Source organism: Phacochoerus africanus, chromosome 2, assembly GCF_016906955.1.
Source record: "Phacochoerus africanus isolate WHEZ1 chromosome 2, ROS_Pafr_v1, whole genome shotgun sequence".
Taxonomy (NCBI): Eukaryota; Metazoa; Chordata; class Mammalia; order Artiodactyla; family Suidae; genus Phacochoerus; species Phacochoerus africanus.
In genome coordinates, this window is record NC_062545.1 from 178,002,474 (window position 1) to 178,008,785 (window position 6,312).

Sequence of the window (6,312 nt, forward strand, 5' to 3'; positions counted from 1 at the left end):
TTGTGTTGTTCCAGATTTGAGTGAGAAGGCTTTCAGCTTTTCTCCATTGAGTATTGTATTTTCTGTGGGTTTGTCATAAATGGCTTTGATTATGTTAAGGAATGTTCCCTCTACACACTCTTTGGTAAGAGTTTTTTTTATCATGAATGGATGTTGGACTTTGTCAAATGCTTTCTCTGCATTTGTTGAGATGATCATGTGGTTTTTGACTCTTCTTTTGTTAATGTGGTGTATAATGTTGATTGATTTGTGTATGTTGAACCATCCTTGTGCACCTGGGATGAATCCCACCTGGTCATGGTGTATGATCTTTTGATATGTTGTTGGATTTGGTTGGCTAAAATTTTGTTGAGAATTTTTGCATCTAAATTCATCAAAGATATTGGCCGATAGTTTTCCTTTTTGGTGGTATCTTTGGTTTTGGAATTAGGGTGATGATGGCATCAGAGAAAGTCTTTGGGAGTGTTCCTTCTTCTTCAACCTTTTGAAAAAGGTTAAGGAGGATGGGAATAAGTTCCTTTGTATGTTTGGTAGAATTCACCTGTGAAGCCATCTTGTCCTGGACTTTTATTTGTAGGCACTGTTTTTATGACAAATTCAGTTTCATTTCTTGTGATCGGTCTGTTCAGTTGATCTATTTGTTCTTGATTTAGTTTTGGCAGGCTCTAGATCTCTAGAAAGATGTCCATTTCTTCTAGGTTTTCGAATTTGTTTGCATACAATTGTTGATAGTATTCTCTTATGGTTTTTTGTATTTCTGCAGTATCCGTTGTGACTTCTTTTTCGTTTCCCCCCCTTTTTTTTTTGTCTTTTTGTCATTTCTTGGGCCGCTCCGCGGCATATGGAGGTTCCCAGGCTAGGGGTCTAATTGGAGCTGTAGCTGCCAGCCACAGCCACAGCCACAGCAGCACAGGATCCGAGCCATGTCTGCGACCTACACCACAGCTCATGGCAATGCCGGATCCTTAACCCACTGAGCAAGGGCCGGGATGGAACCCACAACCTCTTGGTTCCTAGTCGGATTCATTAACCACTGCACCATGATGGGAACTCCCTTTTTCATTTCTTATTTTGTTTATCTGGGTTTTTTTCTCTCCTCTTCTTGGTGAGTCTAGCCAGAGTTTTGTCTATTTTGTTTTCCTTTTCAAAGAACCAACTCTTGGTTTGATTGATTTTGTCTATTGTTTTTTGAATCTCTATTTTATTGATTTTCTCTCTGATCTTTATGATTTTGTTCCTTCTGTTGACTTTAGATTTTGCTTCTTCTTCTTTTCCCAATTCACCTAGGTGGTGGGTTAAGTCACTGATTTGAGATTTTTCTTCTTTTTTGAGGAAGGCGTCTATTGCTATGAACTTCCCTCTGAGTACTGCTTTCACAGCATCCCATAGATTTTGAATGATTGTGTCTTCATTATCATTTGTCTTGAGGTATTTTTTAATTTCCTTCTTGATTTCTTCATTGACCCATTGGTTTTTGAGTAGCATGTTGTTTAGTCTCCACGTAGTCAGTTTTTTCTCATTTCTTTTCCTGTGGTTGGTTTCTAGTTTCATGCCATTGTGGTCAGAGAAGATACTTGAAATAATTTCTATACTCTTGAATTTGTTGAGGTTAGTTTTGTGTCTCAATATGTGATCAGTTCTTGAGAATGTTCCATGTGCATTTGAGAAGAATGTGTATTCTGATTTTTTTGGATGTAATGTCCTGAAAATGTCAATTAAGTCTAACATTTCTATTGTTTCCTTTAGAATATCTGTTGCTTTATTGGTTTTCTGTCTAGAGGATCTGTCTATTGATGTCAGTGGGGTGTTAAAGTCTCCTATTATGATTGTATTCCCATCAATTTCTCCTTTTATGTCTGTTAATATTTGTTGTAGGTATTTGTGTGCTCCTATATTAGGGGAATATATAGTGATGATTGTAATAGCCTCTTCTTGTATAGATCCTTTAACCATTAAATAGTGTCCTTCTTTGTCTTTCTTTATGGCCTTCTTTTTAAAGTCTATTTTGTCTGATATGAGCATTGAAACTCCTGCTTTCCTGTCTTGTCTATTGGCATGGAACATCTTTTCCCATTCCCTCACTTTCAATCTATAAGTGTCCTTTGCCCTAAGATGAGTCTCTTGTAGGCAGCAGATTGAAAGTTTTTGCTTTTTTATCCAAACTGCCACTCTGTGTCTTTTGATTGGAGCATTCAGTCCATTGACATTTAAGGTGATTTTGATAGATATGTATTTCTTGTCATTTGAAACCTTGTTTTCCAGTTGATTCTATGCTTCTATTTTCTTATTTTCTTTTTTTGGTTGGATGATTTCCATTTATTTTATGCTTGAATACTTTTCAGTTTTTGTGAATGTAATGTTCAGTTTTGATTTGTGGTTTCCCTGTTTTTTAAGTGTGTTAACCCCTTCCTATATCTGCTTGCTTTAGCCTGATAATCAAACACATCCTTAAAAAAAAAAAAGAAAAATAATCTAATTTTTCTTACTTCCCTTGCCCACATCATATTATTTTGATGTCTTTTTTTTTTAAACATCTTCATGTTTAGATCTGTATGCTGGTTTATTTAAGTGAATGCTTTCCAATTGTGGTTTCCTCAATCCTAGATTTTCCTCTTTTTTTTTTTTAATTTAGAGAAGCTCTTTCAGTTTTTCTTTTAGAATTGGTTTAGTATTGCTGTACTCTTTTAGCTTTTGTTTGTTGGAGCAATTCTTTATTTCCCCTTCTATTTTAATGATATTCTTGCTTGATTCTTAAATTGATTTATTTTAACTTCCATCTAGTAATCTTGTAACCCTCTCTTGGTTCAAAGCCAGGGAAGAACACATTTCTTACCCTACAATATTTAACTGGCACCAACAGAAAAAGTACAAACTTCAAAACCACAACAGAGGCCTAACAGGATATCTGTGTTTTGTCTCTTCTGCCCTGAGGCACAATTGGAGTCTAGCACAAAAGAGGGCAAGATTTAATAAACTAGCACAAGAAGAGTCACTTTATAGAGGTAGGTTGAATCGGGAATAAGACTGCTGTGTAGCCTAACAACTGAGCAGAATAAAAATCCAATGTGATTCTTCATTGAGGAAAGTAGTTTTGGCCACTTGTGACCTAATTAAGCCCCCAAGACTAACAAAGACAGTCATGCAGAAAATAAGGATCTGCCTGGTATGGGCCTGGATGTCAGGCCCAAGGAAAATCTGGCCATCGGTCACCATACCCTAAGCCTATCCAAAGAGAGGGCTGGGCTTTTGCCCTTCTAACCTATGGCTGTCAGATTTACACTGCAGATCAAAGGTCTTTCTCAACTCTTAAGCTATTCCCATGGAATTGTAGATCTTTAAAAATAAGGACAAAAAGATTTTGTATATGCTAATAAAAGTTTCTTTGGCCCTTTATGTATGCCTGGGCACATATAAACCCAATGGGGATGAATAAATATTTGTGAAATGATTAAGTATTCAGCAGCATTTATTCTATGAGTTAAGCCCAGATACACCATCTACTAATAGCAAGTCAAGTTCCGTGCCCAGTACAAGATAGCTTACCCACCATGTTATACTCCCTTAGTTTATTTAAAGCAGAGATTCTCAAAGAGTTGTCCCCTGACCATCAGTAGAAGCATCACCTGGGAACTTATTAATGCCAATTTGGGGGCTCTGGTTTGAGGCCCAGCAGCCAGGGTTTTAACAAGCTCTCTAGGCGATTCTGAAGCATGCTAAAGTTTGAATACCACTAATTTAGTGGCATACACATGAAAACAGTAATGGGAAAAAATGATTTAAATGCTTGTTTAATCTAGCTGTGACAAAAGAATGTACCAAATCAGTATTGATTTCTATTAAATTGATTGTCATTTTTAAAAAATGACAAGTAGTTCATTCTCTCTAGTCAGAATGTGAGAACACAAGCTGATGAGTCAGCCACCTAAGAATTCACAATCCTGCAAGCTCAGGTTCTGTATGTATGTACACAGTCTCAAACCACCTCTCTGCCTGCTACAAAGATTTCAGTGCAGCACATCACACCTCAGGAAAGTCACAATCTCCCACTCATTGAGTCCTAAGACTGGAACATATTTTTTAATGTTAAATCTGGGTTCAGGGTTTAGCTGGGCAAGAATTTTCCTCACCTGCCATCAATCCTGGCCAAAGTTCATCTGTTTCTATCACTGACCCAGGAAAAACCCAAATTCACAAATTGTCTGTTAAAAATATAAGAATACAGACTAAAAAAGGAAGCAGGTGACTGAGCCATAAATAAAAAGCTACCTGGATTAGATAAGAACCTATAACTTGGATATAAAATGATGGGGGAGGAGAGGACATCTCATGGGTGGCTTCACCTCAAGAGAAATGGGAAACTCAGCTCATTAGGAAACCATTTTAGCTCAGAGCTACACCTCTGTCAAACAGGGGTGTGTGTGTTTGTGTATGTATGTGTGTGGTATAGTGTAGTGTAGTATAAGGAGATAAGGAGGACAATACAAGATTGGTGTAGGAATCCTGTCTTCTAGTCTTGAACTGTTTTCCACAGCAATCAATAAGGCCACACCATGGAGACTGACATTAATGGTAATGCTCTGTGATGTCCACGACCACTGCCTTCTTTCAGCTGAAGAGAAAGTACCCCATGCTGGCTCCTGCTGCTACAGTGATGCACAGGTACCCATTGTAGGTCATGAAGATGAGCATGAGGAAGTAGCTGATGACCACCTGGATGATATGCAGCACTGTTTGCAGAAGGTGTGGAAAACTCAGCATCATCTACCCAACAGTTTTGTATGTCTCCATAAGGATGGTTCCATTTGGTCCAGGGACAGGCATGGAATTGTACCAGATGCTGACTTATGATTTTGCTCAGGAGGCTCTCTTGGGCTATCTCAAGTCCTTTGTAGAACATGGCTAGTAAAAACACTGCCACAAAAGATCCAGCCATTTCTCCAGCTGTATTGATCACCAAATTAGAATAGTTCCAGGTTCTTAAAGCCAAAGTAGTTCAGGAGTTCCCATTATGGCTCAGTGGTTAACGAATCTGACTAAGAACCATGAGGTTGTGGGGTTTGATCCCCAGCCTCTCTCAGTGGGTTAAGGATCTGGCATCACAGTGAGCTGTGGTATAGGTTGCAGACATGGCTCAGATCTCATATTGCTGTGGCTCCGATTAGCCCCCTAGCCTGGGAACCTCCATATGCTGCAGGTGCATCCCTAAAAAGACAAAAAAAGACAAAAAAAAACCCCCAAAACCCAAAAAAGCCCAAAGTAAAAGGTCATAGATATCATGAGCATCATGGAATCATGGGATCCTGAAGAGGTTGGGTGATGCTGAAAAGGTGGCATGGTACTACTGTGGTTCATATCACTCATCCCCATGTGGGTGCTCATCCCCATGTGGGTGGAATGGTCCATTTTTCCAGGAAAAGTTGACTCAGCAGAAGATTCTTCCCAGATTGAGTGCCACTACTGACTATTCCTTCTCAGAGCCTTGATCTGCTGCTCTGTCAGGACTCTTCAGAAGACCTTCAGTTCCTTATTAAATTATCTTTGTTTAGATTAATTCTCTTTCCTAATTCAGTTAGCATTTTATTCTTTAAATTCTTTTCTAAATTCTTTGATAAATTTATTTCTATTCGTTATTTTTAAAAGAATTTTCTTTTGCTCTTTCAAACTGAGAGCAATTCTTCTGCCTTTTTATTTTGCTTTCTCTAGCTCTATGAATCTAGGTGAAACAGCTACCTTTTGTGGTCTCAAGGGTATTCTTTTGTGGGAGGGTCTCTATATAGACTTTGTTTGCCCAATGCATTTGATATGGATGCCAGTCACATCTTTACCTGTGTTGGCCTCTATTACCTTGTTAGGGGTTATGGTTGGTGGTAGAGGAGCTATATAGACCCTGCACAGAGTTTTAGGCAAGTCTTTCTCTCTACTCAGTGGCCATCACCACCCTGTGTGCTACTGAGTTGCTGGAGGAGAAGCCCTGAGGGTTGGCTCTTTTTCCTTTAAGTATTTTTTCCTTCTCTGTGCAGTAGGGCCTAAGCACCAGAGGAAGGGAGTGCTAAAGCAAGTGGGGCTCATATGATTATGGAAATCCAGTGTGCTTCCTGTGCAGGCATCTGCGGCTCTGCCAAGACACAGCCTAATGGTCTCATAGGCTCATCTGGCATTGCCACCCCAAATCTAATATTAGTCTGTGGTATGGAATGGGTGGGGGCTAGAGCATTTACTCACCTTAGGTTATTGGCACAGTGAAGGGATTATAGGAATTCCAGCTGCCATGTTGCCATCTGAAGTCTGGGTTACTTCTGGCATGCTGTGTGA

At 39.1% G+C, this 6,312-nt stretch overlaps 1 pseudogene; it reads right to left on the reverse strand.

Moving 5' to 3' along the window:
• Window positions 1-4,563: 4,563 nt before the first annotated feature.
• On the reverse strand, window positions 4,564-5,439 carry LOC125121233 (high affinity copper uptake protein 1-like; annotated as a pseudogene).
• Window positions 5,440-6,312: the final 873 nt, after the last annotated feature.